The sequence below is a fragment of the Silurus meridionalis genome, chromosome 19 (genome assembly GCF_014805685.1).
Source record: "Silurus meridionalis isolate SWU-2019-XX chromosome 19, ASM1480568v1, whole genome shotgun sequence".
Classification (NCBI taxonomy): domain Eukaryota; kingdom Metazoa; phylum Chordata; class Actinopteri; order Siluriformes; family Siluridae; genus Silurus; species Silurus meridionalis.
Window position 1 is genome coordinate 8,731,685 of NC_060902.1, and position 12,608 is coordinate 8,744,292.

Below are 12,608 nucleotides of genomic sequence, written 5' to 3' on the forward strand. Positions count from 1 at the left end.
TATTTTACCCCATGTTGTCAGTCAGTGCTCGAATCAAGAAAGCTTTACAATTTCTCAAGTTACAGATTAAATTTTGCCATGTTAGCGAACAGTGTATAAAATCTGTTTCTAATAATTAACAGGCAGGTGAACTGTGCTTCTTTAATTAGCAAACAGAAATGCTAAAATTTTACACCACACAAACAGGTTTGTCTATTTTTACCTGGTCTTGGCTTAAGTATGAAATGCTCAACATAGATTCATTTATTAAAACCCAACTCCAGGGGACGAAATGACCAAACTCAATTTATATTGCATCACACCAAAAACACTTGAAAACTGAACATGCTGTTTTCAATCAACATTCCATTTGAGACAGAATGACCTGCTGGAACTGACCTGAAATCAGTTCAGCTTCAAGAGTGGCCACTCCACTTTATCCGCCCCGCTGACTCTTGTGGAAACAAATCTGGGGTAATAAAACATCACAAGAGCCACACTCGGATGGTTTAAATCCCAATTTCAACAGTGTCTTACAGAATGTCAAGCTGGGGTAAAAAGTCAAAGCAAAGTGTTCCTAAGACAAATTCAAGATACTTTGGAAAAAAGCCAATGAACAATATCAGTAACCTTGAACCATATTCAGAGATTGCATATGCAAATTGACTACAGTTTGCATCTGATCACTATCACTGCGCACCTCAACATTGTTTATCTGTAATAAATGGACATTTGGTGCAACACAGATGAGGATGGGTTCCCGCTTAAGTCTGTTTTTTTCTCAAGGTTTCTTCCTTATGCCATCTTTGGGAGTTTTTCCTTGCCACAGTCGCCACCGGCTTGCTCATTAGGGACAAACTTTCACTTATAAAGAACATCGTATTCATTCTTTATTATCTGTGTAAAGCTGCTTTGAGACAATGTTCATTGTTAAAAGTGCTATACAAATAAAAATGAATTGAACTAAATTGCAATTGGACTTCAATGAAATTGTCTTATAGCTTAAATAAATTGTGTGCACAATTAATTACTCAAGCATGACACAAATAATCTGCTTGTTTTCCTATTTTACTCTGCAGTTTCTATATGTCACTGATTTTACTCAGGCTTGAAAGTATGTGCCTTTGTTTTAGGTGATAGTCTAGAACATGCTGCAGAACATTGCATTAGATGTTCCTCTCAAGAGGAATGGCACTGTGCATCTTGAGAAATGTGCTTGCGTAAAGTATTAGCTCAGACAAACAATGGTCACAAATGGTTTTACACCAGATTACAATCTCACAAGGAATTGGAATTTAGTTAATTGCTATATTCATTAAAACTTTCAAACCAATATGGTTATAAACCATAACTCAGGCTTATTATTATGAAGAAAATCAGACATTGTGGATGATGACGTTGTGGCTGATGGCCACACAGAAAACACACTCAGCTTGTGTAAAGCAATTTTAATGTTTGATGATAGTAAGAGTTAAAAGGTACATTCTGAATAAAGCATGAAAGACAGCTGAACCAAACACTGAGGCTGTCACAGGTAAATAGTGACAGTTGTGCTTGCCATTATAGAATGCATCATATCTGTTGATCTATAACAGAAAAAGTTAATCTAAAACAAAACAAGGATCATCTGCAAGTGAGAGAATCAGTCTTACATTCAGAGCACATAGTCTCAGAGAGAACCTTTGAACACAAATCTCTAGTGAACCATGCAGAACTCAAAATTAAAGCTTTGTGGGTTCAAGTCCTTTAGTGGAGTGATGGAAACTAGAAGTCAACTAGAAGCTTCATGGAGGTGCCCTTTGAACTAGAATCCACAAGTGCAAATATTGTTAAGGCTACATTTTAAAATGTGAAGACTTTGTCAACATCCATTTAGACCTTCCATATCACTGAATTATTTTGTTTTAGTTTTTTCTTTACCAGGGATCAGGGAACTTTTAAGCCAATAAGCTTATGTTCCGTTAATAAGAAAGTGATCTGAATCCCATGAGGGTAAATATTGAGACTTTATCAACATCCTGTCAGACGCTCCACATTGCAGTGGAGCGTCTGACCAATTGTGAAGACATAGGCCAGTTTGGGAAAAATTATATTGTTAGCTAAGAATTTTACAGCTAAATGATCTTACTATAAATGTGCATATTCCTTACCCGCTCGGATATTTGAAATTTTTACAACCGCAATTCCAGAAAATGGGACTCTGTGTAAAATCTGAGTAATAACGAATTTGCATAAACCCATATTTTATTCAGAGTAGAACACAATCAACATATCAAATATTTAAACTGAAAAAGTGTATTTGATGGACGTAACACATCTAAAAAAAAGTTGGGACGGGACAGTTGGGACAAATATGACAAAGAAGACACGAGTCTTTTGAGCGGCTAGATTTCTGTATCAGGTACAAATTGGACAACATTCCTTTTCCAAAAAGGTTTCTTGGTTTCTTCAGATGTACAGGGGATTCTAAAAATGAATAGGGGACGTATAGGGGATGCTACACAGTGCTAAACATGTAAAAAAAAAAAAATTTAATGAGCTGTGGCCATTAAATTTAAAATGACCCTTTTTCCATAAAATTTTACATTTCCTCAGATTTAAACCACTGATGTGTTTTCTATGTTTTATTGTGAATCATTATGAGATTATAAATTCAATGATTTTTCGAATTGGGTTTCACATAGAATAGAAATTCCCCCAGGACATCTACAGACTACTAAAAGACTTGTCTTTGTCTCATATAAGCAGGTGAATTTGCAATGATTATAGAAATCCTTTTCCAACAACAACAAAAACATTCAACACTTCTGCGGTCAGCCTATACTGATACATATATCTGACAACTTCCTTTCTAATGTTTGAAAAAGCCACAGAACATCAAGAAAAGGTTTTTTGGGATTTGTCTCTGAATAGCATGAAGTCTTTTCAGAGAAAAGCAAGTTCTCAAATGTCCTCCTGAAACCTCAGCTGTCCCTGATGTCATCTAAAAGTATCCAGAAATTGGTGGATGTTAAATGATCCCTAAACAAAGAACAGGTTGTGGCTGCTAGTGAAAAGATTATCTTCACATAATTCAGCTGTTTTTAGTCTGGCAGAATCACAATACATAATATTGCTTTCTTTTATGACCACAGCAGTTGTGGCAAAAGTACACACATCCTTCACTTAAGTAGAAGTACAAAAATAATTTTAAAATACTCTGGTGAAATTTAAAGTACTGACTATACTGAAGTTTGGGCTCTGTACTATGTACTTAATTCAAAAGTAGCTATTACTACTAACTGTTTTAGTGTCATGTTGGTAACTGGACCTCACATCATATTAATAATAGGGTTGTCAAATGATTAAAATGTTTGATCACGTTCAATCACGTTTGACGTGAGTTTACTCACAATTATTCGCAACTTAATCGCACATATTTATCTGTTAAAAAATGTACCCTAAATTAATACTTTTAGATTTTTTTAATACTGTAATCAACAAATATTGATGCTTTATGCAAATGTTTGTTCCCCTTTCAGAAACTCGAGCTGCATCACACCGCTTTGGGAACGCCTCCCCGTTTGTTTATTTTCAAAGAGGTCGTGCCTCAGATCAAGTCCAAAGACTGGTTTGTCACGATAGATCTAAAGGACGCATACTTCCACATTGCCATCCTTTCCGCTCACATGAGGTTCCTGAGGTTTGCTTTCGGGGGCAAAGCTTACCAATATCGGGTCCTCCTGTTTGGCCTAGCACTCTCACCCTGCACCTTCACAAAGTGCAGGAATGCGGCTCTAGCTCCGCTAAGGCTTCAGGGCGTCCGCATTCTGAATTATATCGACGATTGTCCGATGTTGACTGAATCAGAGTAACAGGCAGTCCAGAATGACATCTCGCCTACATAAAGGAGCTGGGGTTAAGACTAAACACCAGGAAGAGTGTGCTTTCTTTAGTACAGAGCTATCCTCACAACAGTCAGAATAGTAAGAGAAGGCCAGTCACTCACTGTGAAGCAGTTCGAGAGGCTGCTTGGTCTCATGGCGGCAGTGTCCAATGTGATTCCACTTGGCCTCCTCCATATGAGACTCCTCTAGTGGTGGCTCAAAGACAGAGGGTTCTTCCTAAAGGGCAATCCACTCTGTAATATCAAGGTCTTGTGGCAAGCTCTTTAAGCATTAGATAAGTGGAAAGAACCTTTCAATCAAAGTAATTTAAGTTGAAAAAATGCCATAAAAGGTGTCGCGTTAAAAAGAATCTAATGAATGTATCCAGGCTGGACATACACCATATACAACACAAGCAAAGATAAAATTATAATGATAAGGTGATCAGGAATGTCTCTGTTCTCAGTCATGTTTACATTGCCGACTCCCTCTGTCTTATCCTCGTTAACCCCAGACTTTTTGTTGCCTTCTGTCTTGTCCATTGTTAGCTTCATATACTAGTCTAAATCTGTGGTGTGTGAGCGCTAGGAAATGATACACCAGTGATAGATTAAAAAAGCCACGCAATGACAGGAAATATGTTGATGGGCTAAAAACGGGATAAGAAGAGAAATTATTGATCATGTCACCAAATAGAATACAATTAAAGTATCAAACCTGTTTTAAAAATGTAACAAGTAGAAAGTACAGATATTTTTGTAAAAATGTAATGAGTGAAAGTAAAAAATTAGTTAAAAAATAGTGAAGTAAAGTACTGATATCAGAAACATCTACTTAATTATATTAACAAAGTATTTGTACTTTGTATCTTCCCACCTCTGGACCACAGCATCATCAAAAGGTCCATTATGCTTTTGTTGAAATTGTAGAAACTCAGCTTAAATATAGCTTAGGCAGTGTCATAGAAACTGAAATAATCAAATCCCTACACCCACATTCCAATATCTAGTGCCCTTTCCCAGAAGAATAGACAGCAAAGGTGTACTAAATCTGCAATGCATGTTCAAAAAACATATAACAGTTATGGTCAGATGTTCACAAACCTGTAGTGTATCATCTCAAATACTTTTTTGGATTTTTGTCTATAGATCAACTTAGGTTTGATTTATGCCTCCAAACCACTTTATATATGTACATGATTTATTTTTCCTGATTTGTATATTAACAATCCCCTTTGCACAACCTCTGTACTGTATTTTCGCACACAACCTCATCTCCTCCCTCTATATGGACAACCCTTCTCACACAAGCAACTGTACTGGTCTAAGCTACTATGTTACTGTTTTTCCTGTCTCATGTTGTCTCTTGTGTTTTTTGTTGTTGTTTTTTGCACTAAATGTTGCACATGTGCACTTTGTATTTCATTGTGTACTGTACTGTATATGGTTGAAATGAAAGTAACGCCTATATGGTTGAAATGAAAGTAACGCCTACTTGACTTAACTTGAAATCAGTGACTTATCCTGAGAGCATCAGAAAAGTGACTAAACTGCAAGTTAGTGTTGAAAGTGGCACTGAATAATTGGCTAGCAAGTCTGAAGATTTACTTGTGCTTGAGAACTTATGTCTCTTATCAGCAGGACTCAAATCTCAAATCAATTGATTATATTACAACAAGAAAAGGTATAAATTCTGTCAGCTGCATCTGATGTTTGAATAGAGCAACTGTAGCTGAAAACACAATACAATTATCAGAAAGAATGTTTCTCAGAAGTTTTTTTTTTTAGATAGAACGATAATATAGAAAAGATCTACCTATGTTGACCAAATTTGGGTTTAGCCACCCCTTGCACTTCTTTACTGAATTGCTATCTGGAACCCAAAACTAGCCCCAAACTGTATTTATAATTGGGGTTAATATCTAAACCTGCTTTATGTAATATTGCTTCTGCAGCAAATCACTGAATGTCATTGTCCCCAAATGCAAATTACTGATCAATATCCTTCTGGCTACACACACCTTAAGTTTACTGCTCAAGAGTGAAAGAAAGAAACAGAAATACAAACACAAACCTTGTTAATATAACACAGTTAAGTTTCAGGTATGTCAAAGTAATCAGTGTATGCTTCCACTAAACACCATCTTTTTTTTAATGCAAATATTTGTATAGTGTTTACTTAAAACCAGATTTGGGCAACAACCCTGTCAATAAAGGAAAATGGATACTGTGCCTTCTCTATGTATTTTTGTATTAGAACATTATTAGAACATGTTTATCTATTAGAACATGTTATCTATGAAACCTCTGAAATGGGTTTTTTAATACATGTAGTTCACCATTGTACACACAGCCATAAGACATGCGACCTAGCCTGGGGGTATTATTATTATTATTATTGTTGCTTATTAGTATTTATATTGCAAGTTATCCTTCCTTAAATACATAAATCTATTCATTGTATATTTTGATCTCATGTTAGAGGATAAACAATTACTATTTTATTTGTTCTTATAACTTGTGTAATGAGATTTACTGTGGAAGCTGAAAAATACCTTTATTTCTTCATAATGGTCACTGCTTAAAGGTGTAAGAAAAAAACATAAATACCTTGTTAATATAACACAGGTTTCAGGTATGTCACAGTCATTAGCTCATCCTTTTACACCACCACTTCTGGTTTATGCTCCCACAAAACCATGTACCCAGCTGCTACAAACGTTTTAATATGCATAATAGCATTTTTTAAGCATTTATTACATTGCTTACCCTGAAAAAAGTTTGGCAAAATTGCCTTACTGTGTTTACTAAGGGCACCACTACTTTGACTTAGGATGTGTAGCAATCTATAATTGAGTCAAATGTTGTGACTCTGCATATATTAACTGGTGTAATGAACTAGTTGATTATGTTGGGGTTTTTTCTTATTTAATAAAATACATAAGTGACATCTGTGACTTCTTCATCTTCTTTTTTTGGCTTCTCCCATTAGGGGAGGCCACAGCAGATCATCCGTAACCATACCCCCTGTCCTCTACATCTACCTCTTTCAAACCAACTACCTTCATGTCTTCCCTCACCACATCCATAAACATTCTCCTCTCCTTTTTCTTTTCCTTCTTCCTGTCGGTTTCATCCTCAGCAGTTACTACCAAATAGCCCATGTCCTTCCTCTGCGCATGTCCAAACCATCTCAATTTCACCTCCCTCACCTTGTCTCCAAAACGTCCTACATGCCCTGTCCCTCTAATAAACTCATTTCTAATCCTGTCCATCCTCGTCACGTCCAACTAAAACCTCAACATCTTCAGCTCTGCTACCTCCAGCTCCACCTCCTGTCTTTTACTCAATGCCACTGTCTCTAAACCATACATCGCAGGTCTCACCACAGTCCTATAAACTTTCCCTTTCACTATTGCAGATACCCTTCTATCCCAAATTACTCCTGCCACTCTTCTCCACCCTGCCTGCACTCTTTTCTTCACTTTTCTAACACACTCTCCATTACCTTGCACTGTTGACCCCGGGTACCTGAACTCTTCCACTTTCTATACCTCTTCTCCCTGCAACCGCACCACTCCACTGCCTCCCTTTCATTCACACACATGTACTCTGTCTTACTCGTACTGACTTTCATTCCCCTTCTCTCCAGAGCAGACCACCACCTCTCCAGGCTCTTCTCAACCTGCTCCCTACTCTCACCACAAATCACAATATCATCCACAAACTAAATAATCCACGGAGACTCCTGCCTGACCTCGTCCGTCAGCTTGTCCATCACCACTGCAAACAGGAAAGGGCTCAGAGCCGATCCTTGATGCAGTCCAACCTCCACCTTAAACAGTCTGTCGTTTCTACTGCACACTTCACTGCTGTCACACTGTCCTCATACATGTCCTGCACCACACTCACATACTTCTCTGACACACCTTGCCTCCTCATACAATACCACAACTCCTCTGTAGGCATCCTGTCGTACCCTTTCTCTAAATCCACAAACACACAATGCAACTTCTTCTAACCTTCTCTATACTTCTTCATCAAAATTCTCAAAGCAAAGAATGCGTCTGTGGTGCTCTTCCTTGGCATGAAACCATACTGTTGTTCACAGATTGTTACCTCTTCTCTTAGCCTGGCTTCCACTACTCTTTCCCATAACTTCATGGTGTAACTGATTAACTTAATTTTTCTGTAGTTAATGCAGGTCTGCACAGCTCCCTTATTCTTAAAGAGGCATCCTAAATCCAATATCTTGTTGAACAACCTGGTCAAAACCTCCACTGCTATCTCTCCTAAACATCTCCATGCTTTTACATGTATGTCATCTGGTCCAACCGACTTTCCACTCTTCATCCTTTTAATCGCTGCTCTCACTTCCTCCTTACTAATCTTATCCACTTCCTGCTTTACTATCTCCACATCATCCAACCTTCTCTCTCACTCATTTTCCTCGTTCATCAGCTGCTCAAAATATTCCCTCCATCTTTTCAACACCATCTCCTCACTAGTCAACACATTTCCATTTCCATCCTTTATTGCTCTCACTTAAAGCACATCCTTCCCAGTTCGGTCCCTCTGCCTGGCCAATCGGTATAAATCCTTTTCTCCTTCCTTAGTGTCCAACTTCTCATACAGCTTCTCATATGTCTTTTCCTTAGCTTTTGCCACATATCTCTTTACCTGCTGCCACATCTCCTTGTACTCTTGCCTACTTTCTCATCACTCTGTCGATCCCATTTCTGTTTTGCCAACCTTTTTCTTCTTAATTTTTTCTTGCACTTCCTCATTCCATCACCATGTCTCTTTATCTTCCTTTCTCTTTCCAGATGTCACACCAAGTACCTTTCTAGCTGTCTCTCTTATCCCCGCTGCAGTAGTTGCACAATCATCCAGCACCTCTTCACCACCACAGATCCCCTGTCTGACCTTTTCCCTGAATCTCACACTACAGTCTTCAGTTTCCACCATCTTATTCTTCTTTCAGTCCTCACTCTCCTCCTCTTATTTTTCACCTCCAAAACCATTCTACAGACCACCATCCGATGCTGTCTAGCTACACTGTTCCTTGCCAACACCTAACATCTTTCAAATCTCCTTCAGGTTGCATCTCCTACATAGAACATAGCCCATCTGTGTGCACCTTCCTCCACTCTTATAGGTCACCCTATGCTCCTCCTTCTTTTTAAAATATGTGTTCACCACTGCCATATCCATTCCTTCCTTCTCCTTTTCCTGCTGTCTCTGTAGATGTCTTCCTCCTCTTCTTCTCCTTCTTCGGCCAACAGTAGCCCAATTTCCACCGGTACCCTGTTGGCTAACAATACCTGTGGAGGTCATTGTTAACCTGGACCTCAACCGTATGAATTTCTGATTCGTGATCCACATATTTCATTTAGCACATGTTTTACTCTAGATGCCCTTCCTAACGCAACCCTCCCTATTTATCCAGGCTTGGGACCAGCACTAAGAGTTCACTGGTTTGTGCAACCGTAATATCTGGGTTAAGTGACATCTGAAACTATGAAAGTAATTATTAAAAGTACCATAGTGGGCTGAGTTCAACTTACATCAATAATAAATGTGTAAAAAAATGTTTTTTAATACTACACAATTTAGAAGTATATGATTTAAAGTATTTTTTCTCTTCTGTTCAGAATATTTTACATTACGACTACTGTACAATTGCAAGGATCAAGAAGCATTGCACCTGTATTGTATAAGTCTTTGTTTGTATAGTATTTGTTTTAAACAGGATGTGGGCAATATCCTTGACAATAGACCAAAAGTCTATCTTTTCATATCTAGGGTTAGGGTTAGGGTTATGGTTAAGTTTTAGACAAGTGTAAAAAAAATGCTGTAAAGTAAAAAATAAAGTGTTGATATTTTATTTTTATTAATTTAATAGAAAATATATATTATGAAATAAAAAAATTTAATGCAAAAAAAGTAAATGAACAGAAGAGGAACCAAATCAAATCAATATTTGGTGTGACCACCCTTTTACTTCAAAGCAGCATACATTTTTCTAAGTATCATTACACATATTTTTGAAAGGTATTTAGCAGGTAGGTTGCTTTAACATCTTGGAGAATTAACTACATTTCATTTTGTTTATGTAGGCTGCCTCAAACCCTTCCGCCTCTCTATGTAATCTTAGTCAGGCTTGATGATGTTGAGATAAGGGCTAAGATAAGGACCTCCAGGACTTCCAGGACTTCTTGTTCATGTCAACACTGAAGATAGTAAGCAATAACATGGGCTGTATGTTTGGGGTCATTCAGATGCCTTCCTGGTGGTATTGCATTCTAAGTATCTGCATATATTTCTCAAATCCATTGGAGTGTCTTGTAAACACATTTATCAATAGGAGGGTTTGAACTCAGAGAATAGCTAAATTGTTTTAAATAAAAAACTGTTTACATCGTCAGTATTTTACAAATGTGCTTATATTTCAAATGCATTCAATTTTACATATAAATAATACAGTATCTTACAATTGCAAAGAATATTCTCAATGCATAAACTTTCTGTATAGTTGTATTGTTTAAATAAATAAAAAATCATTTAGATGTGAATCAAGTCACTGAAACTATTAGAATCAAGATTTAAAAATAATTGCTTCAATATTCAACAGTAACTTGGGTGAGTAACTTTTAACTATTTCAAGTTGATAGTCTCTGATCGAGTACCTAAACAGAATTCAAACATCTGCACCAACTGATTACCCTCAGAAAACAATTCCATAATGAAGCAATGTTTCTTAAGTCCTCAATAACTAAAAACATTATCATCTATGCCAATCATTGAATAATCATTTCAGGCTCAGGGACCAGGCTAATTAGACATTAATAGCATTTGCACATATATTATTAAAATAATCAGGCTGGCAGACTTACAGGCTGTTGTCATGCAGCTGATAAAAGTAGGCTTCTTATTAAATATAATCTTCATAGCTAGATTGTTGCAACAGAGATTAAACAAACCTTGACTGATCTGCATTAAAGAAGGCGATTAATAAAGTTTCTGTCTTTTCACATTACAGACAGAAACAACCTTGCTTTGTGTGCAGCAGTCTGACATGCAGTGCAGTGACAGTCGCAGTGTTTTGTCGAAAGTGAAAAGTGTGGCTTCTGTGCATTGCTCATTTTTATGTATCTCGTTCATGAAGGACACAAAGACAGAATTGTCTCCAGACAGGTGTGGAGAGGGTTATGCATTCCCTCTGCGTAATTGCCTCTAAATACTATTTTTTTTTTACAAAACCCACAACAACTATCATATGGGGCCAACTTTCTTATGAATAAAGAAGTCATTTGGTTTACATTTGATTTCCCTGGTGGTCTAGTGGTTAGGATGCAGCGCTCTCAATGCTGTGGCCCGGATTTGATCCCCGGTCAGGGAACCAACACCAGCCATTAGGGTTGCACAAGCCCTAGTGCCGGTCCCAAGCCCGGAGAAATGGGGAGGGTTGTGTTAGGAAGGGCATCCAGGGAGAAGCAGAAAGATAGTTTATTTGGTTGACATTTGATTACAATAAACATGGAAATTTAAGGCTTTTAGTTTGGCACTGTGGTTCTTAGGATGCAGAAATTCATTCCACACAATATAATCCACTAAATGTTCTGCTAATTTAATATATGAATATACAAAACATAATTAGCCAGCTATACAAAATGTAACCAACTAAATATAAGCAAACAAAGTTAATTAAAACGTAAACAGAAAATAAAAACAGAAAAATTTTATAAATGGTATAAAAACCAGTAACCAGTAATCTTTTATTTTATTAATTTGTCAATTTTTATATATCTATTATGTATATCTATTAAGTATATCTATTATATATTGTCTATTCATAAAGAGTCACACTATGCCCTCATCCATTTATCCGTTTACTTATTCTGTTATCTGGCATCCATTCATTCTTCCTTCTGAGTAAGCTGATTGGAGTTTTGCATACAGAATTGCAAGCAACATTTTATCTTAATGACATGTTTTCAGCTGTTCAATTACTGATGAATTTGGATGAAAAGATTGCCTTGGGTTCACTCTGTATACACTTCTCCCTCTTCAACTCTTCAAACACTGTTTTCTAGACAAATGACTGTTACACTGGTCTTATATGGGAGGTTGTTTAGTTTTGAATGTCACCCATGACACAGGGCACTTGATACATGTTTAACAGCTGTAACTAAGCTCCTTCACTTTAACCACAGCAGCCTATATCCAGTCGTTACTTTTTATATTCAACTACTAACTACACATTGTAAATAATTATTGATAAGAAGTTAATAATGTTAAATGAGCATGGGTTTAGATCTACATCAGGTCTACATTTCACTGCAATGCAATAATCTCTCTTTCTCTCTCTCTCTCTCTCTCTCTCTCTCTCTTGCTCTCTGCACATGCGGAGGGGGGAGGCTGAGCTTGGCGTGTAGGGCGTGAGAGTGGTTGGCTTGTTGTAAATTTTTCGCAATTTATTTTTTTTAATATCTACAAATAATCTAGTGCATGTGTGTGTACTAGCATGGGCACTGACTCGCCTGAGTGTAGAGGAATTGTTTCCATGGCTTGCCATGGCCTGCTCCTCAGGGATAAATGCACACCTCTCTTATATTCCGTAAAGCTGCTTTGAGACATTTTCTGTTGTGAAAAGCGATATAGAAATAAACTTGACCTGACTTGAATGTGTGTTAGCGGTTGGAAATGTGGTGGGGCATTAGAACATTGTCTCTGCCCTCTGGATGAACAGTGCAATTGTGTT